Consider the following 24,479-nt stretch of genomic DNA (forward strand, 5'->3'; position numbering starts at 1 on the left):
TGTACCCTCATTTCGCTTAGCTCAGCCAATGAGACCACATTTGTGCTTGCACTGCCTGCAACTGGAGTGAAATAAATGAATAAATCAGCTGAGCACACAGCTCAAAGTGCATTAAAAAAAAGGTATGGGAACAGTGATGCTGCATGCAATGGGGCAGAGTTAAACGTGTGGCTAAAAAAACAAAATATTCTCTTTCAGGTAGCCACATACATAACCCATGCCTTAAAATAAAAAATAAAAAAGTTAAGTTAATCACTGTATATTATGAAACCTCAGAATTAAATCTTCACTGCTGCAATGGAGAATTGTGTGTTGTGCAAATGTAAGTCATTAGGTTAAATTTGCATTACTGGCAGTATTAGATAGACTGCTACCAAACGTGCAAAAAGGTTTCAGATAAATTGGTTTAAGTAATACCCAAACTGAGGTATTACTGCACAACTCAGCTTGTAACCCCCTTGCATTACGAGACGAAAACAATAACTCTTTGTCATCACCAACCTTCATGTGATTCCACCCAGTGCTTAATTTGTGCTTGTTGTTTCCTATTTTTGAGGGACAGCACTCTTTTTTCCTGCCTCAAGCATTTACTGCGAGCAAAAGACACATATGGGAAAGCCGGAGGAATGCAAAAATGAAAAAGAGCACCAGAAAGGGAGAGAGCAGAAAGCTGCAGGAGTGAGGTGAAATGGCTTAAAATGGACTAAAGAGGCCCAACATGGCTTTAGGATTACGCTGCCCTAGTATTCTGTGTTTGCACATTTAATTGCAGCAGCTGCGTGTTTAAGAGGAGAGCTGTGGACACTGGCACGTTTTTATTTACAAATTAAGCACTGGCTATACCACTCATTCTTATTCAATCCTGCCATGCTTTAGATCCTATGCACTCTCAATCCACAATTAGCCCCTGAATATTAAAAATAAGGAATACATCTACTCACAACAAGTCACAAAGGTACAAATTGAAGGACACTTACCTTGTCTTCTGCAGCTGCGCACCAACCAGCCGCACGTCAGTGTAGGTAGGGGTCGTAGGTAGCACCTACACAACAGGAAGGGGCCAGGGGGGGTGTCTCCCCTCTACCAGGCCCCAATCACGCACTCTGGGGCTGGGCGCTGGCTTTAATTCGGGGTCCAAGGCTTAAGCGCACAACAAAAGAGACTTTTCCAGGAGGGGAGGGGGGCACCACCACCACACCTGTGCAGGCTGAGGGCTGAGACTTGCAGCAGGGCCCAAAAAGAGAAGAGCCACACACACCAGACGACACCACCACGTGCGCAGCGCAGCCAGTTAGTAAACAGTGTGCCACACACTGACTGACTCGCTCGCTCCTCGGCTCGCACCACGCAGCGCCCACCCACGCAGGCATTTTAAATAATGCCGCGGGCAGGCCAATACTTCTTGGCAGGGCCGTCAATTGGTAGAGCTTTCGCCCGCTACTTGATTGACGGCCCTCTGCCCCACTGAACAGAGCTGAACACCGTGACCGTACGGCCGCGGCGCGCAGCTGCTGCCTGCTGTGTGCGCCGCGCAGTCGCACAGAGGCAGCAGAAGCCTGCGCTGCCGGCCGCACAGGCAGGCTCTGAGAGGGTCCAGGGGGTCGGGGGAGGACACCTATCTCACGGGGCGGGGCCTGGGCAATGCATCTCCGGCGGCGCCGCCCCACAAACAATTTTGCGCACACAGGGCTAATAATAGCCCAACAGTCAGGCTCCCGCAATTGTTTTTTTTTCCCGCACAAATGGGAAAAATATCGCCCATTTGTGCGGGAAATTGCCCAATCTGGCAACACTGAAGCGCTTCCACGCCTTGTCAGGGGTAGTAAGCGCTATATGAATACTAATACAATTACCAGTATGGACTATGATTGGTAGTGATGCTATGGTGTCATGTTTATGGGTATTGTAGTTTTTCAAAAAATTTCATTTTATTGGCTGCTATGGTTTGTGAAATAATAAACAGCCAAGAAGGAGAAGCATAATCCGAAGCCTCCGATCCTGACATAGAATTGAAAATTCTTGATGCGAATGCTAGACATTTTTTTATGCTTAAGTATGCAAAACTCAAACATGCGGCATTTGGTGGCTTGCTGTAAAAAAATTACATTTTTTTTTCTGCAAAACGGCGTGCAGCGGAGCAAAATCAGAGCTACAATTACACTATTTCTTTATCAGATTTCGCTTTATTGTTGTTCCGTTGCACTAACCATTCTATCCATGGTTCATTATTTTCGATGCTCCTCGTAGACATTCTCCCCATCCTAACTCGCTGGTCCTCCTCTGGTACACGCGAGCGCTACTCTAGCTTTGCAGACAGGTGGCGTGCTTGCCCGTTGCCATATTTCGCTTCGCCTTATAGACTTTCTATCCCTCCCGGGTGTCTCGCTGCTCTTCGCAGACGCTCCATCTCTACCTCTCGCTCCGCTGTCTGTGACCCTTGACCCCGATCCAGAAGCCTGCGCGCTGAGGCGGCGGGAGACCAAGGGAAGACGGACAACAACCCCCGGTAAGCAGAGAGTCAGGAAGATAGAGGGTGTTGACGAGGGTGAAGGAGGACCACAGGAGGAAGGCTGTGAAGGAGAAGGGAGGAGCACTGATTGGGAAAGATTATATACGAGAAATACGTGACCGTTCCTAAATATTGTGTCAACCCCCTCCCTCCCGTACTGTGCACATTTGCACCAAAGACTATGTAAGTAATCCACTTGAATATTGTGAATCCCCCTTAAATACAACGCGAGGCTCTCTTGGAATACTGCATGAAATCCTCTTGAATACTGCATGCCCCCGCCTAAGTTACACGAAGCCCTGCGTGCGTGAACCCCTTTATAATGCTGTGAGATGTCACCGTGCCTACACTGTCAATCAGTATGGTCTCCTTTTCCTTAATCCTTGCTCCGTGTCAACGCTCTCGAATACCGCGGACCCATCCCAAAACTCTCCTTCGTTTATCACCTGACTCCCTGAGGATACAACTTTTCCGATACTGTGCATTATTTAGTAATCACTGTTTTCAGGTTGATAACCCAAATGGTTAAACTGAACTACGCCAAGACTAGAAGCCCTAGAATGAACGGACTAGATGAATTAAGTCTTAGGACAAAAAACGTTGTGTGCTTTTGATATGTCCTCATACGCAAACCTTAAAACGCTGCTATAACGTAATTAAATATAACGTGTGTGTGGCAACCACCTCCCCCACAGAAGTGTTTGACGCTCGTTCTCTGATACCTATTATCACCGTGTGACGTTCCTCTGAATTTTCATTTAAAAAATCCTGTGCAAAGTCCAAGTTCATATCCCGAATCTCTAGTTAATCCTCCCATACTTCACCCAACACACTAAATACCGCTCCAAGACACCTGACATACAGGCAGACAGAAACACCGACATTTCTCTGGCAGATTAAATTTGAGCAATGTCCTCTGTCCCCTTGTAGGCAGCTTGGTTAAACTTTTACGTGAATGGGTTTTTATACGACGAATTACTTGTGGTCAGCCAGAGGTAGCCTGTTCTAGGGCATCTTAGTGGTTTCCTTCATGCACAGTTCAACACTAGGAACATATACAATCCAGGTGAGCAAGCAAGATTTATCTGTATTCAGGCAAACTGCACACTGTGATCATACAGTGGGTTGCAGTGTTGTGAATAAACATGTTTAGAACGAATCCACGTGTTGTTCTGCATTACACTGACATGTAATGCATATGTGTCTGTTCGGTAGGAACTTTGCACATCGTTGCTCCAGTGGAAGCTAAAAGAAAGATTCTTGCATGAGCCATGTGTTAGTGATTTTTGGAAGATGCCTTTCGTTAAATGAATGATGGAAATTATACAGTGGCAACTATTTTTTAACAAGTAAAGATGCTGTGCTCCCTATTAATTTGGCTGTTTTTTTTTTTTTTTATCGCGCTGACTAGATCCCGGAGTAATGGAGTGGTTTATCTAGGCGTATGCACGGAAGGTTAGTACATTTAGTTACAGTACTCACGTCATTGTATAGTATAATCAGGGACACTGGAATTGTGCGGCCGTGGCGATTATTGCAAAATTACAGATTTACCGCACTTGAGACATATCCCATCATCTGCTGCATAATTGTCAGATTTTAGCAAAAAAAAATCATTTCTAGCTCAAAAGTTTCTGAAATTGTAAGGGTGTGTTGCAGTGCGCTCAAAGGTCCTTTTCAAGACTGGACTGGTCACCTTTCTGTTACTTATTACTATATTTGGATGTTAATCTGTTACAAATGAGGCACAAACAATGCCCAGGCAGTGTTGCCAAGTTTAAAAATGATGAAATAATGAAGTAATAATATTACAAAATGTGCCACATAATAGCTCATAATATGTGTTTTCTTGCTGCATAACTTAATTCTGAAGCATAATTTGTCCCTCTCCTGCAGCATAATTCCAGTGGCCCGAGTATAATGCTTGCATTAACCTACATTTGGGAATTCGTACATGCCATCGCAGCAAACTGTCTTTTGAGGAACATTTATCTGGGCAATCTGTGCTTTCCCTATGTTGAAATGATGTTGGAAAAGTAGGTTTGTCAGATGACTTTTTAGTGATTCAGAAGGCTTAGTAGTTTTCATGTTCATGAGAATGGAGTTCCAAATTCTATGGGCACTTCAGCGCTTCACTCATTGGTTTAGACTTTTTCGCAGTTGTTGTTTCTACGTGAAGGGTGTCATGGCTTCTAGTGCTGGCAAATTGAGAATAATGCTAAGAGTTTAACTAACTAACCATATTTGTCCTCAAGCACAGTACACACAAAATTAATTTCCGTATTTGCCTTTAATAGAAGGGACTTGTAAAATCTTTATCAAATGTTCCCACTGAGTCTGTCATTGAGATGGATGGATGGCTATCTAAAGGAATGGGTGATTTTTTTTTTTTTTTTTTTCTCCCCTTGCTACTCCCAATTGAGTATCTGATTTAGAAGCATACAGCAACAATACACCTCCCAAAATTGAAGGCTTCACCCTCCAGTAGGATAACAGCAGATATTCAGTATCCTAGGTGTCCTATTCGTGGTGATCCTCCTACTCTGCCATCAGCTTTGCCAAGTTGTGAAGGCAACACTGTTTGGAATGGCGGTGGATCAATTGCCTAATCAAGTGAGACTACAGCTGAAATGGAATTTAATTGAAAGGTAAATATGGTGTCTTACATGCTTGACAATGTCACAAGTCTGTTAGGGAGTCTAGACACGTATCCACTAGCAAAGTTTACCCACTTTGGGAATACATTACTTGTGCTGACACATTGCAGAAATTCTGCCTGTAGCAATGGACAATTTTGGGATTTCTGTCAAAGATTTCTCTGCCAGTGGTCGAACTGGACAATGAGTACAGCTGTTTTGATGGAGATAACTGTCACTGGGCGGAAGAACTAAAAATGAATTCTACCGGCTTGGGCCATAATTCTTAGAACAAATGCACCGTAATTCTTCAGGCTAAACTCTAAATCCGATGTTAAGCCTGTTTGAGAAGCAAAATCTGAGTTAACGGGGGGAAAGGAGGTCACCTAGGAAAATCATTGTAAGTGCACAACTGTGAGTCTGAGAAGTAAGCTACTACCTTGGCCTGTGTTACCAAAAAAGACACAACACTCAATTAAGTTTGCTGACAGCCGATAATAGCCCCCAAAAGCCTGGCGAAATTTCACAGGTTGAATGGCCAGCCAGCAGCTACATTACTTGCACCTGGTGTAGCTTGCAAGTTTGGGACTGGTACAGTCACATTACAGGCTAAGATAAAGTGTATCTCCCTGCATCCTTTTCATTGCACCATATCTCTACTTATTGCAAGACAAAAATGCAGGTCTTAGGAAGACTCCTTGTTTAATGCAATTGAGCTGACAATATTGTAAAAGTGATGCTCGTAGAAAAGTACTTTTTAGTTATCAAGCTGTATTTTAGACTTCTTTAATAATCAGAATTGACTGTAGAAGTTTGGTATAGCTGTAGGGATTTAACATTTGCTTAAACGTTTTCTTAGGTCCGTAATCTAAGTATATGGATGTGATCTAATTTTTTTTCTTTTTATATATAGTAAAGAGAACTGTATGAAACAAGAAAAACAGTTAACAAAACTTAGAGCCTGGTTTAGATATCCCCCAACGCGCCGCCCAAGGGCCTCCCAATGCATCTGCATAACAGTATCTCCACCTGTATCCAAGGTACGCCAGTGAAATGGTCTGCTATTAATTTGTTTTGTACGTAAGAGGTTTATATAGGAAAGTATGCCATTAAGGGTCCAGTTAACAATCTTAGCATATGAATTGCCTACTCCAGTACTAATTCCGTGTTACGAACAACTGTGTCTTCATTGTCTGTGCCTTGTTCCGATTCATGTAAATGGGTCAGCATCGCGTCCCAACTAGCAGACAGAGAATATTTACGTATGTCCATAGCATCCTCGCTACGTATCGCTCCTCCGTCAGCCTCCGCCCATATCAGAAAGGAGCGCTCCCAGGATTGTACGGATGGAGGCTCAGTGGCTTTCCATCTTTTAGTGATGAGGTGCTTGGCCATCAGAAGTCCTAGGTCCAGAAATCTCGTGATAGCCCTCAGTTTTCTATCTCTTCGGAAGAGACCAAGGAGACAGGATGACCAATCAGTTAACAGTGGGTGTGATGTGCATATTGATAGGCATGACGTTACTCTGTGCCAATAAATGTTTAAGGAAGGGCAAGACCATAGCATATGAAGGATATCTGCCCCTGTTGGGTTACAGCTGGGGCAAGCAACGTCTACACGATTGAAGTATTTGTTAATGCAGGCAGGCAAGCTCTGTCAATAATGTAAAATTGGAAAAGGCAGAATCTGGAATTGCGGGAGACATTAGTATGGCTGGATAGTGCCACCGCCCATGCTGTTTCAGTAAAGGGTTCAGCAAAATCAACCTCCCATTTAGCGCTCAGAGCAGTGTGGGTATATAGTGTGTGCGTTCTAAGCGCGTCGGTGAACCACCGTATCAGGTGTCTGCCTTGTCCCATAACTTGTATGTATTGCACTAGCAAGTGTGTTGAGGGTTCAGTTGCCATATCTCCCCATCCACGTGATAGTGCAATCATCAATGAATTGTACAGCAGAAACTGTCCAAATGTAAGTCCTATCTCTGCTGACAATTCACTAAACGGAATGAGCTTTTTCTCATTGTAAAGATCGCCCAGTGTGTGTAGATCGGCCGCGAGCCAAGGCCTCAGTTCGGCAGTGGTCGTGAGCTGTGTGCCTCGTTGTGTGCCCAGTAGTGCCAGAGCCGGTGCATAGGGAATGGTGTCACTTATGAGGCGCAAACACCTACGGTAGCAACAGTAAGCCACATTTATTTAAAACTTTACAGGTGACCTCACGTTTGTAAGGGGGTGGAAGAGGTGCAGAATCCGCGCAAGTGTCCAGAGTGGGGAACTGGTTGCAGTGTCAGAAAGCTGAAGGCCTGCCAGCCAACGCAACACCCATTGAAGTTGAGAGGCCAAGTAATAATGCTCCATATTTGGCACCAAGAGGCCACCTTGGATCAGAAGTGAGTAGAGTTTTTTCAACGCCAGTCTGCATCGGCCTTTGTTCCAGATAAATTCCATCATTCTAGGTTTCAAGTCTCTGAAGAAGCTGGCTGGGACATAGTAGGGTAAGTTGGAGAAGTAGTATAATAGGCGAGGAAGCACTACCATCTTTAGGAGGGCAATTCTTCTGGCTACTGAGAGCGGCAGTGTTTGCCAAAAGGTTATTTGAGAGTGAATAGATGGCACTGCCCTCCGGAGATTGCCATCATGAAGGTCCTCCTCCTTGTGAAATACCTGTATACCCAGATATCGGAACGTCCTGGGTTGCCAAGGGACACTACTTCCGGAAAGTCACAGGCCTGGATCCGGCAGATGTGGATTAAAGGGGAACAGGCATGATTTCGACCAGTTAACGCGCAAGCCGGAGAGGGCGGTGATTTGTTGCAGAATGACTGCAATTTCGGGAGGGATATTATCAATGTCTCTGAAATACAAAAAAAGATCATCTGCATATAAAGATATGGTGTGTAGGCCGTCACCTAATGGGATGCTCCATGCTTCTCCGGCCCTTCGGAGTTCCACAGCCAGAGGCTCCATTGCCAGAGAAAACAGTAGTGGAGAGAGTGGGCAGCCCTGTCGAGTACCCCTGCCCACCTCAATCGATTCAGAGATGATTGTGCTGACCTTGACCCTGGACTGGGGCCAGGTATACAGCATCTTCACCATGCGTAGGAAATGTGGGCCGAGACCAAATTGCTGTAGGGATTCGAATAGGTAAGACCATTCCAAAGAGTCAAAGGCTTTCTCCAGATCGAGTACCAGACATCCTGCTCGAGGCCAATCCCGCTTTGATTATTTCATGACCCTAAATAGGCGCCTGATATTGTGTGAAGTGTCCTGTGCTGGCACAAAGCCATTTTGGTCCGGATGCACCAGTTGAGGGACCGGTGGTGCCAATCGCGTTGCCAGAGGCTTGGCCAGAATTTTGTAGTCAGTATTGAGCATCGCTAATGGCCTGTAGGAGCCTAGTTCAGACGGATCCTTGCCAAGTTTGGGGAGCGACACCAGCAGCGCCTCACGTTGCTAAGCAGGCAAGGATGCCACACTCAGTGCTTCCTCATAAAGACAGAGGAGAGGCGCAAGTGTTGCAGAGGTCTTATAAAAGTCGGACGGGAGGCCATCTGGACCTGGAGTTTTGCCTGTGGATAAGGCTCGTATACTATCTTGCATTTCAGATAGTGTCCGGGGCGCTTCCAGCTCTTCTCATTGGTCATCTGTCAAGTGGGGTAAAGCAATCAAAGAGAAAAAGTCATTGCTTTCCGCCGGGTCTGCTGTCACTGTGGAACGATAAAGTGTTATATAGGGCCGTGTGAGCTCAGAGTGGATTTCTTGAGGAGTGTGGAGCATGTTCCCCACTGCTGAGCGGAGTTCCATAATAGGGCTGCGGTCTTGATTTTGGCGAATGAGTCAGGCCAACAGTTTGCCCGATCTGTCGGCTGTGGCATGTGTGTGGGCCGAATGAGCTGCATAATTTAAACAACGCAATCTCTCTAACAAGGATATATGTTCTGCTCGTGCAGTTGATAGTTGTTGAGAGGCTGAGGAGTGTTGGGTAGCGTTCTGCTCATGTTTCATCAGGAACTGTTCAACTCTAGTCGGGTCGTGTTCAATAGATGTCCGCAGATTCCACTGCGTACCCATGCAGTGACCTCTGATGAAGACTTTAAATGCTTCCCATTCAACAGGGCCGGAAGACGCTGTACCCATATTGTGTTCGAAATATTCCGGAATCTCCTTGTCTAGCGATGTTTTAAATGCTGCGTCCTCTAACCGTTCCGGGCGGAGTCGTCAGGTGGGGACACTTGAGGTAGATACATCCCATCCCAGTTGTAAAAGCTGTGGATTGTGATCTGAGTGAGTGCGGCCCAAGTACTCGGACCCCAGCGCCGCGGGGTACATGTTAGTTGTACATATTATTCTGTCAAGACGGACATGTAGTTGGTGTGGGACTGAAAAGAACGAGTAAACGCTAGTATTAGAATTACGTTGGAGCCATAAGTCTAATAATTGCCAGTCCTGGAGCCAGTTACGGAACGCATGTGCAGCTGTAGGTGCAGTGGGCAGTGGTGGGAAAGAACGGTCTAAATAGGGATCCAGGACACAATTAAAGTCGCCCCTTATAGCCAGGGGAAGTCACTCCAGCGGGAAAGGGGCTGGGTAACGTGTGGAAGAATGACACTTGATCTGTGTTCAGAGCATATATGGACCCTAGCGCCACTGCATGGCCAGCGAGGCGTCTGTGCACCAGTACATACTGCCCCTGCACATCTATGATAGGATCTTAGTAACCCCTAGACCAGCATAAGCGCGGGTAGCCAACAGTTGCAGAGTGTAGCATTTAGTATGGAGACATAGGGCAGTACGCCGCCCAATGCTCAGCGACCGGTCGCGGGGAGCACAGAGGTCGGCACCAGCGACACCGAATCACGTGTGAGATCGCAAGTAAGATAGTAGGGGTATTTCAGGGATAGAGTTGAGTTGTGGCAGGGTGTGGCTTCTCAAGTATTACATTTAACGTCACCACTAGCTGAGAAACAAACAAATGTATGACAATTTAGTAAGATCAGAGTAGTTAGTCTGCTGTCACCTCCGGACGGATGGATGACCCAAGTTCAGAGGATGTCTCGGTAGAGAAGCCATCCTCTCCATTAGAGTTATTAAGATCCGCTTCTATATCTGAGGCAACTGAGAGGACACTGATGGCTGCTGCAGATTGTAGTGCACACCGCCGCTTTTGTGTAATTTGTTCCAGTCTGGAGCGTGTAGCACCTCCCCAGAGGCAGCCATGCGCCTCTTACGGTGTCTCCATTTACGGGGTTGTAGATCCCGCACCACTGGTCTGTCTTATTTCTGCGCCCCGTTGGCTGATCAGGTCCGTGGATTCCAGCCAGTCCCAGGCCGCTTACGGTGTACCAAAGAAGTGCGTTGTACCGTCAGCCACTAGTCGAAGCCTAACTGGGAAGAGAAAGGAGTATGACAGATTAAGGGCGCAGAGTTTACGACTTATTGGGAAGAAGGAAGCACGCTCTCTTTGTACGGCAATGGTGTAGTCCGGGAATATCATAACCAAATTGTTGTTCACTCAGATTGTGAGGAGTGTTCCCACTGCTCGCAGGATGATGTCTCTGTCTGTGTAATGCAACAGCTGGATAAGGAAGGGGCGCAGCCCAGCGCCCGGTGGAGGGGCTCTGGTGGGGACTCTATGGGCACATTCAACCAAAAAGAAGGGCATCAATGAACCCTCTGGAACCAGCTCCTGAAGCCAGGTTTCAGCGTAGGCGACTGCCTCTGGGCTCTCCACGCCCTCCGGGAGGCCTTTTACTCTGATGTTGTTTCTTCTGGTGCGTCCTTCTGCATCTTCTACAGGGTGCTCTAGTACCCCTATCCTGTCCAGTGCATTTTGCAGCGAAGCATCTAGCCGGTCCGTCTTGGGTGGCAAGTCATGGAGCTGGCCAAAATGTGTGGGTTTTGTTCGCTAGCTTGCGGTGATCCACATGAAGCAGGGTGAGGCCACTGGCCACTTTATCAACTTTGCCCTCCAACGAGGTCCGAGCCTGGTCTAGGGAGGTGCCTAGGCGCTCCACGGCTGCCAGCACTGCATCCAACTTGTTGCTGTCAGGAGTTAATGCCTCTGTCCGCGGTGCCTGCAACCTGGCCCCAGAGCAAAGGTAGCGCACTCCTGGCATTATGTGGTCGGGGGCGGGGGGGCAATGTGCATCAACGCAGTTCACGAGCGTGGACGCCCATAAAGCATCGTCCACAAGAGGTGCAGGAGGCCCGCTTGCATGCGCAGTATGGCATTCAAGGCGCAGCAGCACGAGCAGCCTCCCCTCCTGCATTATCCAAATTCGTGGGGGACTCGTCGAGTCGCCGCCCCCAGGGGCAAGTTGCGACTGCGCCTGGCAGCTTTAGCGCAGCTGAAAAGTTTGCAGGAGGGAGGGCCAGCCGGATGGGCAGCGTCTCTCCTACCCGTTGCCTTCTGCGCCATGCCGCACGAATCCGGGCCCAGCGACAGCCCTCGTCCCAGATACACTCCTCTCCTCTGACAGCGAGAGCCAGATCACGACCAACCAACTCTGGCAGGTCACCGTGACTCACAGGGCACAGAGCCGTTTCACTGCCCCACCATCCGGCTCACTGCTTTCCTCCTGGCCTTGTCCAGGTCTGTTGGCACCACCGCGGGAGTCGGACCGCCAAAGGTCTCGCTCGTGCGGTCGCCCCAGGGCAGGCCACTCCCTCCGCCTCTTCCCGTGAGTCAGCAGCTCCAGCAGCATTCCTGCCGCTCCTCTGTTCTGCCCGATTTGGCTCCGCCAACTCCTGGGGGACCCCGCTCACGGATGCGTGTGTGTGCAGCTACTGATCGTCTCCCCGATTCCGTATAAATTACGCATAATCAGGGTGCCGCCTCGGAGCTCACTTAGCTTGCGCCCGCCATCTTGGCCGGCAAGCCACGCCCATATGGATGTGATCTCATAGTAGCAAGGGCGGTTGGGACAGCGTAATAGCCAGCTAGAAGACATACCTGGGCTGTGTTGACTGAATGTGAGATGTTTTGTCCTAATATTCCTTGTTGAAGATTTGTGTGACTCATCTTCATAGCATTTTACTTTTCTGAGTTCTGCTGTCAATACTGAAATGGCATAGCAGGGTCAGTGTGTGTGTGTGTGTGTGTGAAATATGTTGTGTCCAATGTGTTCTCTTGTATGTTTTTGAGGTGCTCCCTGGTGACAAGTGATTACCTTAACTGCCTAATGAAACACACATTTTTCTTAGTTAACAATTTAATTTTAAACACTGATGTTCAGGAAGCGTAATGCAGATTCATTAAAAAATACCTTTTAAACCACAAGAAATGTAGTATTAACGTCAACTCTGTCAGCATGCATGTAAAGATAAATAAAATTTAAGCAAAAAACACAAGGAAACGTACAAAATAAGTCCTAATGCATGTAGCAGACCCAGATATGCAAGAAATCCTTGACTGTTCCCCACCATAAAACAACAACAGGCAAGTGAAATGGGTGAAATAGCACCAGTCCCTTACTTCATAACAAATTAATGTTTCAAACATTTGCCCATATGCTGACTTCCCCTACTTTGAACAATCTTAATTTATTGAGACATACCTGACCTCTTGGTGCAAAAGCGATAGCGTCTCATTACACAAGAAAAGATTGCCCCAGGGCCCCATGTCCTACGTCTTTATTAATCTTACTGATGCAGAAGGCAAGTTCAATTTGCGCAGCGCATCACATCCTAACAGAGTGGTTTTCACAAAGGTCTGTAAACAGTGGGTCATGTTTTCATTTCACAACACTTAATTAAAAAATACACCAAATAAGAGAGGATCCCTATTTGCTTTGTTCTTAGGCTTGTCTGCCTTCAACCATGCGAAACTTGAGAAACTGTGGAAGATATCATTGATGTCAACCCCCATCTTGTCCACAATCAAACCCAGGTTAATTATGGTAACAATGGGAGTTTAACAGTAACGTTCCCCACAACATCTAGGATGAAACAAGGTTGCTTGTTGACACAACTTTTTTTCCACGTTATACATCAATGGGATGGCAGATAAACATAGTGCAGCTAGCACTGACGTCCCAATGATAAGCAACAGTAAAGCCCACTGCTACTATGTGTACATTACTCTGTGCGTTTTGCAGGTACACCAAATACTCAGCAAAAACTAGCCAAGTGACAGTCACGTTCTGCCATGCCACAATATCAAGGTAAATATGACTAAAGTAAAAATGATGGAGTAAGGAAGTCTACTGTACAAGTTGAAGAGAAGGAATATTATGATGGCAGGAAATGCCATTGGAAAAAATGAAGCGTTTAATGTATCTCGAACTAAACCTAGTAATGCCATTCAGTTGGAGTACCCATATGCAAAGTGCTTCAAAGGGAGAAGAGATGGCTGCACACTGTTGCAAGATTTGCTAATCTATGCAGAAGTGGATCATGGACAACTATCCCAGAAATGGAACCGAAAGGAATGCGCAGAATGGCTCTTGGAGAAAGAGCTGTTTGTGGGCACGAGCAAGAAGAAAGCATGTCATGAACAAAATGACAGCTAAAATAGATCTATTGGAACAAGGAAACATGCAAGTGGAAAGCTAAACACGTTCTTTGGGTCGATATCTTAAACTACTCTTAATCACGTAGAACCACATATAAGCAAACTCACAGAAAGTGAAGACCAGCAGCTTTTATGAATGGCAAGATTTAATGTCGATGGGACCAAAGAAAATCAAATCTATGTGGGTGCAGTAGTGGGCAAGCAGAGAATCTCTTCCACATTCTCTTCTTTTGCACATGGTACAAGACCCTACATAAAAGATTCTATGGAAAGTTTGTAAGACTCTGGCATCGAAAGCTAAATAGAGATGATGTACTCACTATGGAATGTATTAACCAAAATAGAGGTTGTAGTGGAATGCTATCTAAGCCTTAAAATGTAAGAGTGGAAATAATAAATGGCTTCATACAGAAATAAGAGCTCTCTAAAGGTCACAGTACATAAAGGATTGTGAACTTGCAACATCTAAAGTTAACTTCAGATCAAGGTGCAAAATAAATGAATGCCCCTTCATACCTTTTTGTTCTCTCACATTTAAACATACACTGCCCTGATTTTTCCCAAGTCCTTGCAACCCAATTAGCTCAGAAACTGGCAACCTTTAGAACCCATGAACAATCGCATTAGACAGAGAGAGGCCAAAGTTTGCTGTAGTGAACTATTGTGCATAAAGAACTTTGAAATCAGAACAAAGCCCACTCTGAAAGAATACCTGCTGGTCTACAAATGACCCCCGTTTGAAATCCAGGGATCCTTGGATGGAAATCGCTATGCTTTGATTTCTGTCAGTGTCAAGCACAACTCTTTGTTTCTGACATATGCTTAGTACTTGCTCCTCTTCAACCTCTTCCCTTCTTATGCTTCTCCTTAAAATCTTCCATTTACTAACCCAAATGGCTTTATATGGATAAAGCTTTTAGCTTCTGTACACAAAGGTCGTTTGATGACCAGACAAAATGGAAGTGGATATTATTTCTGTGAATGGGAATACATTGTGTGAATAAGCTATTGAACCATTTCTCAATCTGCTTCCATAAAACATTTAGCTATTTATGAATAAACATTGTTTTCTCACTCTTCACGATTAAAACTAACTTAGCAATTTACTCATAAGTTGTGGGTAACAATCTTTCACTTGCTTCAAATCAATTTATTTGCCGTCATGCATTTTAAGCACCATCAGTCCCAGTATTCAACAGCCACGACTTCTTGAAATGCATGGTAGAAAGCCTACGTTGACAATTTCATTTAACAGATCCACTCAATCACAGGGATTTGTGGAGGGCTATGACCGCTCCAAATTACATCATTCTACAGCACAGTTCAAGTTGAAATTATATTATAGACCAAACTTTGCCATATATTCCAGTTTCCAAAAAGTTAAAATGTACACTGAATAGAATTGAATGCTAACTCAAATTTAACTTCATCTAAGACATGCTGCTACATGTACTTGGCCACAAGGTATCTAGCGTTGGCAGTGACCATTTACACACTCACTTTTCACCCAAGAATATCCTCTTTATCCAAGTGTCTACTTTGTAAAAACAAATATATTGGAAGTGGCCTCCCAAATATCCTTAACTGGTAGGCTCAGGCTTGACCATTCTGTTATTACTGGATAATGCCAGTATTCTAGTCTCAAGTCGTGCTTTCAGTTGATGGCATTAGTGCTGTTCATATGTTTTTAAATATATACTTAAATTTGAGAAAAAAGGAAAAAAAATCGATCCCACAAGCCAAACTTGTTTCATGTGTTGGACTTAACAAATGACAGTTCTTTATTCAGGCTAATATAAATGCATGATAGACGGTTATTTAGAGATACAGTTTCTCTCCATTCTCTTATTTGCTATCTCAGCATTACTGGTATACGTGTTGAGGTTACTGGCGTATAGCTTCCTTGGAACAGAGTCCAAGTATTCTATCTTCCTCCCTTTAGGTCTTCCACCAAATCTCAAAGGTGTGGGGTTCCTATAGAGCCTTAGTTGAGCCCTTGCTATTCCACTTACATTTAATGTCCTTAGCTGAACTTATATTGTCCTTTTGGATTTACAATGATGTCTTTCTCTAAAGAGCCCCAGATCCTCTTTTCCTTCAACTAAACCCTTGGCTGCTTGGCAAATAAATTCCATTCTTGTATGTCAGCAACTACACATTGGATGAAAGACAGTACTTTGAAGCTAAATGGTGATAAAACACAGGTGTTAATTGTAGGATGACCATGAGTTCTGTGGATATCCAGTGGGTTTTCAACAGAATTTGGCACAACATCCATCACAGTGATTTAAGCAAGAAATGCTGGGTTCATTATTTTCTTTTCAAACCGGGTAAACTTGTTTTTACTACATCGGAATGCTGTGTAATACAAATTCCACATTTGTTTAGACTATCGTTTGTCTCTTGGATTACTCAATTCTTTAAATCAAAGTTCTTGTGAGCTGGATTGCAACTTATTCAAGATATCGCACCCAAACTACTGCTGAGCATACCCCCATGTTCTTCACTATCTATTCATTTACATGCCCTCCATTGACTGGCAGTAGCTAATAGATGTCTTAAAGGCATTATACGTGTGTCATCGTTGTTTCATCATTTCTTTAACAGCAAAAGCCCTTATTTTCCAAACCATAGCCTCAATTTACTACAGTCTTGCTAGTATCCATTCCCACTATCAAAAGCATGCATCATGGCAGTCCGTCCTTGGCCTTCTTAGCAGTCAAACACTGAAATTGTTTTTCTTTGGAGTAGTGCCTCAAAACAAATTATTTTTAAGACGTTAAAAACAAGACTTTTTATTTCATATACTGACCTCGGATACTGCAATGTTATTGAGTGTGTGGAAACTCTATTGGGGTATCAGTGTGCTATAAATATTGAAAATAAAAATAGTAGATGTAAAATGATTCTTCTTTCTAAATGCAGTTGCTCAAGAGTTTTTGTAAATTTCACCATGCAAGATTGGATTTGCCATTATAATTTCTCTCTAAACAAGATAACTTAACACCATTCTGGCATCTCAGACATCCTGTCTTGGAACTAGTGATTCTCTTTGCACACCAATTCTAAATATGACAGAAGTTGAGATTTTGCTTTACTTCTGCTCTCCTTTCTTCCCATAGTGAATCCTTTAGTTCTTTATTCACAATTTTTAACATTGGTTTTTAAATTGGCGATAAATGCTTTGAAATAGAGAATCGTAGGTTGAACATTGCTCTTTACAGCATTAATTTATCCTGCAAATTTAAATGCACAAACTAAAAAAAAAAAAAAATTCAACCTCACCATTTCTGATGTTCTAAATCTTCACTTTCTTTCAGCACTTCATAAATGATACCTGGCTTGGGCAACTTGAGAACCCAAATTTCTTCTTGAAGTAGATAGCAGAAATAGTCTACACCAGCGACAGTTACCGATTAATCCTTTGCTTAGAAATAATTCTGTATTTTAAAGTAGTCTACATTTTGCCTAATGCACCAAAACAGCGGCTCCAGTGCTGAATCATAAAACAGAAACAAAGGTAAATAAACACCAGTCACCTCAAACCAATTAAAAACTGTCAGAAATAATACTATGCATCAGAATCCTCGTCTGAGCTCTTCATACTGAATCCTGAACTGTTCAATATAGTTTATTTAAAAACGTTCTGCAAAATACTTTCAGTACACCTTATCAAAACTCTGAATTATGTGATAAGGACAGCAAAAGTCACCTTTCCCGTAGCAGACAGGCCATTATCACTAATAAGTGTGGCCTTTTATAAATCCCATTTGTAACGACTGATGCTTAACTTCGTTCAGGGGACCTGAAAATATATATTTTTTGACATAACTGTCAAATCTTTATTCAATCAAGAAATGAGCTGCTAATTGTCACATCAAATAACACCTTTACTAAGCCCGAAAGTATCAAAGTGGGAGCTATAATTGTGGTATAAGTATTTTTGTAAATAACTTTTTAAGGTATATAAAAGATGGGGGAATGTAGGCAATCTGTCATTTCTGCATGGTCAACACAGATTTTTTTCGCCTTCTGCTTTACCCTATATATTTGCTAGTTTTAGAATCCTGTGCATTTATCCCTGCTGGCCAGTAGTGAGTTCCTGTGCTCCCCTTTAAATATGGTTGAAATAGCATAATCCTACTTGCTATATTTAATTATCCTATAAGTCCCTAGTATATGGAACAAAATGTATCCAGTGCCTGTGTGTTAACTGTTACTAGTGGACAGCAGCACCTGTTGTGCATCCACTACAGCTGTGGTTCCCAACCTGTGGTCCCCGGGGGTCCGCAAAGCCTGCTGAGGGGGTCTGTGACTGCTTAGAAAATTCAGTAATATTAACAGAGTTATTCCCCAGCTTTCACTAATGACTCGGGGGGGGGGGGTGCATTACAATAATGATTCATTGGGGGTCCCCGGGTTCCAGTATTGATAAAAGGGGGTTCCACAGAAGTCAAAAGGTTGGGAACCACTGCCCTACAGTGACCGTGTAAAACATGGCTTCAGGCCTACCATTGTAGCCTGACTGCAGCAGTGTAAAAACTGCAATGTGGCCTGCCAAAATGAACCATTTTGACAGTCCCAAACCTACCTTTTAAATTAATGATAAGCCGCCCCTATGTAGGCCTCGTCGTCGGCAAGGCAGGGTGCATGGTTATTTCAAAGTAGAAAATGTAGAAATTTAATGTTAACACATCTTTACAGTGACTAGCACCCAAAGACTATTTTTTTTGCTGTGTCAGGTCTAGCGGTCCTACATAGAAGGCCAGATTCCAGTTTAAAAATCCTAGTACGATATCTCTGGAATGGGACTGGCTAGATCAAACACTATTTTCAATAGGTATTAAAATAATTTCAGTGGTAGTCATTTTAAATATTTAGGAAAATCAACTTTTAGAAAGTTGCCTTTTCCCTACCAGAAGTTCCTGAAGGCTGAATCTGCGTTTGGTTTCCCATTTCTGCCAGACAATAATCAGCATTTGAATAGATGTCAAAAAGATGTGAAGTGCCTCCCAGGAGCAAACAATTGGCTGACCTGAATGAGTACAGATTTTAACTCTGAACCTCCTAGAATATGCAGGTTTGGGGGCGGTGAGTATCCTTTCTGACATTATAGTGTTAAATCCTGCTTGAATATCAAATGCTGCTTGACAGGTCTGATGGGTTTACAAATAACACTTTTTGGGCACTTAAAAGAAAAGGAAACTGGTTGCCAAAACAATTCTTGGGTATCCACTGTCTGGTTGCTGGAAAACCCTATTTTTGTTCTACCAAACTTCTGTCTCTGGCTTTTATAGTGGGCACAGTGACTGCCCCAAACTGTGTTTTAGTGTTAGATGTGGGAAGCAGGCTTTGAAAAGCCAGGTCTAGTAACTTGAACAATTTACTCTGCTTAACTGTAAGACACTTGACCCATAAACTGGTCTCAAATTGTGTGACACTGAGCAAATACTGTATTTCACAATTTTCTTCATTATCATGGGAGCACCTTCAGGTATGCGAGTTCAGCGTGTCTGCTGTACAGAAATGTCTTTTGTTTAACAGACTAAACCTTTGCTGCATTTATAATAAGATTACAACCCACATATAGGGTGCACATGATTCCTGACTTGCCTCTTAATTCACTGATAGCATTGTCACCAGGACGGAAACAGGATGTTTCTCAGTTCATGTTTAAAAAAACAAACTCTCCCTTTTAATAAATATATTGCTGAAGCATGATGTGGTACTACACTGTCATGTGCAGACAACACATTTTCCCTTTTAAATGGCCATAACGGTTCCCATTGACATGCACTTTTACTTATTAAACTGTATAGTGTACAAATGACCACATAAAGAAGTCCAGTTGCAGCAAATATTTCTCACTTGCACAGCTCCAAAGAAAGTGTTTGATTTGTTTTAATCCTATTGAAATCACACATCAGAACTACCAAATAAATGTGCTTTCCTAACTTCTATTTTAAAAATATATATATATTTGTGCATTTCATTTACAAGATGTTCAACTTTTAGAAAAAACTGACATACTTTAGCTTTTCTTTTCACTCTCCCTTGCCAGACGGTCCATTTTACAAAATCCTCTAACTTTGTCGTCGGAGAAAGAAGGATAAAATAAGCAGCAGTTTGTTAGAAGACATACAATTTGACCTCTGTCTTTGAATTCACAATGGATGTGACCAGATTAAAACGAGAGTTAAAGGCATCTTTATTGCTCATTCACTTTCTGAAAGAACAGAACACCTGCTTTTTGTCAGCGTGTGCTCTCTTTCCAGAAAGGTCAAATAGGCCCTAGAAATAGCTGGTCCTGCTAAAGCTAGTGGACGAGTAAATTTTTCGATGCCTGAGAGAACATTGATTCCCACGGTACACTTGCCACTCACACAACAAACCCCCCCAACCATACAGCGCAAGTTTAGTGTAGCTAACAACTTTTGCCATCTTGAAAATGCCTAAAGTGAGTAGGGTTGACCCCTTGAACTTTTATCCGATTGGTTAGGGTGTGGCTAGTAGTTATTGCCGCTCATGAGCTTGTGCTAGACATAAATGTGAATCCTTGAGGCACCCACTCCAGAACACTCCTGAACCTGAGTGAAAACAGAAGAGAACTGGACCTCCTATCTGTGACCTGAGAAGATCCTGAAAGGACTGGACGTGCTCTCTATTTTACCCAGGACAAAGAAGTGAACTCTGTGTCATTAGGTTGACTTCCTGTTAAAGCGATAGGTTCACAACAAGTTACAAGAGGCCTTTTCCTGCATCTAGCCATGTGACCAGTGGTAAATGGACCCAGCTGTTTGGCCTCTGCCTGACACTCTGACAGTCTTTAACCCCCCTGGTGCCCAGGATGTAACGGTTACGTCCTTGTTTGCACTGTTCGGGTGCCGAGGACGTAACCGTTACATCTTGCCATGGGCCCTGGCCGGGGGAAGGGAGGAGTGTTAGCGCTCCCCCCGATGGCCAAGCACCCCCCTCCCTTGGGCAGGGATGGAGGGGGCAGAAACCACTTAGGCACCAGGGATTGGTGTGTGTGTGTTTTGTTTGAGAGGGGGGGAGCCCCTTGGGCAAGGGTCACTCCTCATGAAGGCACATTACTGTTGGCCATGTTTGCCGTACCCCCCCCCCCCCTCCTATGGGCTGATTAGCCTATTTTTGGAAGGCCCATCTGTCACCTAAGGGGGCAGAAAGCTCGACAGGGACGTTTTTTGTTTTTTTTTTCTTCAAAAAATGAGGGTGGGGGTATAACCATACCCCAAACAAATGGGGCCAAATTTGTTCTTCCCACCGGTGGGCAGATGGAGCAATTACCCCTGATTCACTTCAGATTTCCATGTAAGAATGTGATGTGTCCATGTTGCGTTTTCGGTTGCAGGCATTAGGCCCACCCACGCAAGTGAGGTACCATTTTTATCAGGAGACTTGGTGGAACACAGAATAGAAGAACAAGTGTTATTGTCCCTTGTCTTAATCTACATTTTTTCGTTCCAAATGTAAGACAGTGTGTCAAAAAGACATCTATTTGAAAAATGCCCTTTAATTCACATACTTGTATGGGGACCCTTGGATATAGAGATGTGCAAATAACCACTGCTTCTCAACACCTTATCTTGTGCCCATTTTGGAAATACAAAGGTTTTCCTTTATCTATTTTTCACTCCTTATATTTCACCAAATGAATTGCTGCATACTCGGTATACAACAAACCCATTGCAAGGTGCAGCTCCTTTATGGGCTCTGGGTTACGGTATGAACCTACAAGCCCTATATATCCTCGCAACCAGAAGAGTCCAGCGGATGTAACAGTATATTGCTTTTGAAAATCTGACATCGTAGGGAAAAGTTACAGAGTAAAACGTGAGAGAAATTGCTTTTTTTCTTTTTTCTTTTTTTTTTTTTTTTTTTAGCTCAATTTCAATATTTTTTACTTTAGCTGTTATTTTTTGTAGGAAAAACTTGTAGGATTCACCCAAATGACTCCTTGCTAAATTCAGAATTTCGTCTACTTTTCAGAAATGTTTAACTTTCTGGGACCCAGCATTGGTTTCACACCCATTTCTTTCACTAACTGAAAGGAGGCTAAAAGCACAACAAATAGTAAAAATGGGGTATGTCCCAGTAAAATGCCAAAATTGAGTTGAAAAATGTGGTTTTCTGATTCAAGTCTACCTGTTCCTAAAAGCTGGGAAGACGGTGATTTTAGCACCACAAACCCTTTGTTGATGCCATTTTCAGGGGAAAAAACACAAGCCTTCTTCTACACCCCTTTGTGCCCATTTTTTTTTTTAACCAAATTTTCGCTGTATTTTGGCTAATTTCTTGGTCTCCTCCAGGGGAACCCCCAATCTCTGGGTACCTCTAGAAACCTAGGATGTTGGACAAAAAGGACGCAAATTTGGCGTGGGTAGCTTATGTGGACAAAAAGTTATGAGGGCTTACGTGCGAACTGCCCCAAATAGCCCAAAAAAGGCCTGGCACCTAAGGGCGAAAAGGCCTGGCAGCGAAGGGCTTAAAAACAAATACAGAAGGAGAAGAAAAATCTGTCAGGAGTTCTTATCAATGTTCAAATAATCCCAGTGAAGTTGTTCAACAATGAGAAAACAATTTGTTGCTCCCTTGAAGACACAGCTTGACATTTGACCTCTCTTTGAATGCACAGCAAATGTGACAAGATAAGATTTAAAGGCCTGTTTACAGAAAGTGCGTTCTATCCTCCCCTCTGGTACCCAGAGTGCAAAGCCCCACAGTAAAAAATATGATAGTCATTTTCCAATTTAAAAAGGTTAGTTGTATCTTCAACATTTGTGTGTCAATTTAGTACATTAGATTATATAATTTCTTCGCACAACATTTAGAAAACGTTCAAGTGAAAAAGTTGTTAGCAGCTTTTGTCTTTGAACAACTGCATGAAAAAAGAAAGCTATCAAAACCTGACGTGCTTGATTCGGCTCTGTTTCAACTCACCAGTCCCATGGGAACTAAGACCTGGCCAGAGCCAGCTATTCAGTTTGGGCCAGGCTTGAGCTTTCAATGGCTTGACCACCACTAATCAGTAGCATATGTCAACTCATAGAACCATTTTGCTGGCACCTAGATAGGTGTTAAATATGTCCTTTGCATTACACCAGAGTGGAACATCTTCTCATATTTGCCCTTGTAAAATATATTTAAGAAATCTCTACTGGAGGATAACTGGCTAACCATATTATTTTTTTGTAATTTATGTTATATATGTTTTATTACGTTTCTTCACAAACGGTCAACAATGAATTTAACAATTGGGATGTGCCTTTTAAACAGCGATTCAGCACGGATGAGTCACTGAAATTATCACAGGCCAAAGGCGCATCTAGTCACACATTTGTACAGTGAATACATGTATCACAACAGCCACTAAGTTCTGAAAACATATTGTATTATCATTATCTGGGGCCCAGTCATACGTCACTGTACTTATGGGAGTCTTTTGTCAGGGGGGTATGGACTGTCAGGCTGGATAAGGGCTTTCAGGTCGTCCTGTAATTTATTGTCATGCCTGTTAAGTTTCATTCTTATTTCCTTTGCTGTAGTCCATTCTTAAGCACCTCTTATCCTGTTGTCCACCAGTGGTTTTCTGAGTGTCAACCAGCAGATCACAGTACGTCTTTTTGCAAGCAATAAAGTAAATTGTACAAATTTGTCCTGGACTTTGTGTTTTGATTTGATAGCATCGATACCTAGCTGAGTCTGTGGTGGCAGCCAAACCTCAGTTTGGAGATCATTAGTATACCTGTCCACCACACCTTTCCAATAATCAAGAACATGCACACAGTCTCACACTAAGTGGTAATATGTAGTATTTTGTTTATCACACTTAAGACAAGTGAGTATCTTTGCTTGAATCAAATCTGTAAAGCATTGCCGGGGTCATGTAGGTTCTGTCATTGTTTGTTGGCGTATTGTTCCCTACAATCCACCTCTAATTTCCCTTTTTCTGACGGCTCAGTTTTGGGTGTGTTAATCCATACAGCTCTATAGAGCCGTGTGATGCAACCCTATCCTGCACCTCAAGTTCCCTCTATTATTTGTGCCACCCAGTAGAGCTGTTGCGGCACCCACCATAAAGCATGATAGTGGAGAAACCATTCCTCATCTTCTTTAAATCTTTCATTGCTTTATCCAAGGACCCCACCACACACAGTTCAAACAGATCCCCCTGCTGTCACGCAGCATATCTGTGTCCCCACTCCTACAAATACAGGGAGATGCCATTCTAGCATGTCTCACTTGTATGGGTAGCTGCAACCTTACATTTGACAGTAGAGCCTCCACACTCGGGCCATGTCTTGCACCATTTGAGACGCTGACTAACAGTCTGGCCTTTCCGAATGGGCATGACAAAGTTCTTCATTTGTCAGTGAGTCTTCTAATAGTTTATTATCTGTGCTCCAGCCTGGGTCAAACCATCTGGCCATTTATTGCAGGTGGCCACTTTATAATATACCATCATATCCGGGGCGGTCAGACCGCCCTCCTCATATGTACACGTTAAAATATAAATTTTTACCCTACTCTTTCTGCCCCAGATCTATGTAATCAGTATCGATCTTTGCTTGTTGATTCTTGTCTGTGGGAATCCATACATACTGCATTGCAACAAATACAAACTTCCAGGCAATACCTCCATCCTAGCTATGGCTATCCGGCCTGCCACAGACAGTGGAAAGAAGACCCATAGATCCAATGACTTCTGTAGCCCTATACACCATTTACCTTTGTTTAAATCCTGCCATGTCTGTTCTGTGTCACCATTATCTTCAAGTCTCCAAAGGAGTGTGTCTCCCAAGGAA

General features: G+C 43.6%; 1 protein-coding gene across 3 annotated transcripts in view; it reads left to right on the forward strand.

The window, feature by feature from the left end:
• Window positions 1-2,379: 2,379 nt before the first annotated feature.
• FRS3 (fibroblast growth factor receptor substrate 3) overlaps window positions 2,380-24,479 on the forward strand; it is a 97,688-nt gene continuing 75,588 nt past the window's right edge. For 2 of the 3 annotated variants that reach the window (XM_069238410.1, XM_069238408.1), the window contains exons 1-2: window positions 2,380-2,506; window positions 3,921-3,964. The gene's annotated coding sequence lies outside the window, so the exon portion shown is untranslated. The other variant, XM_069238409.1, reaches the window with a different exon arrangement.

Source organism: Pleurodeles waltl, chromosome 6, assembly GCF_031143425.1.
Source record: "Pleurodeles waltl isolate 20211129_DDA chromosome 6, aPleWal1.hap1.20221129, whole genome shotgun sequence".
Taxonomy (NCBI): domain Eukaryota; kingdom Metazoa; phylum Chordata; class Amphibia; order Caudata; family Salamandridae; genus Pleurodeles; species Pleurodeles waltl.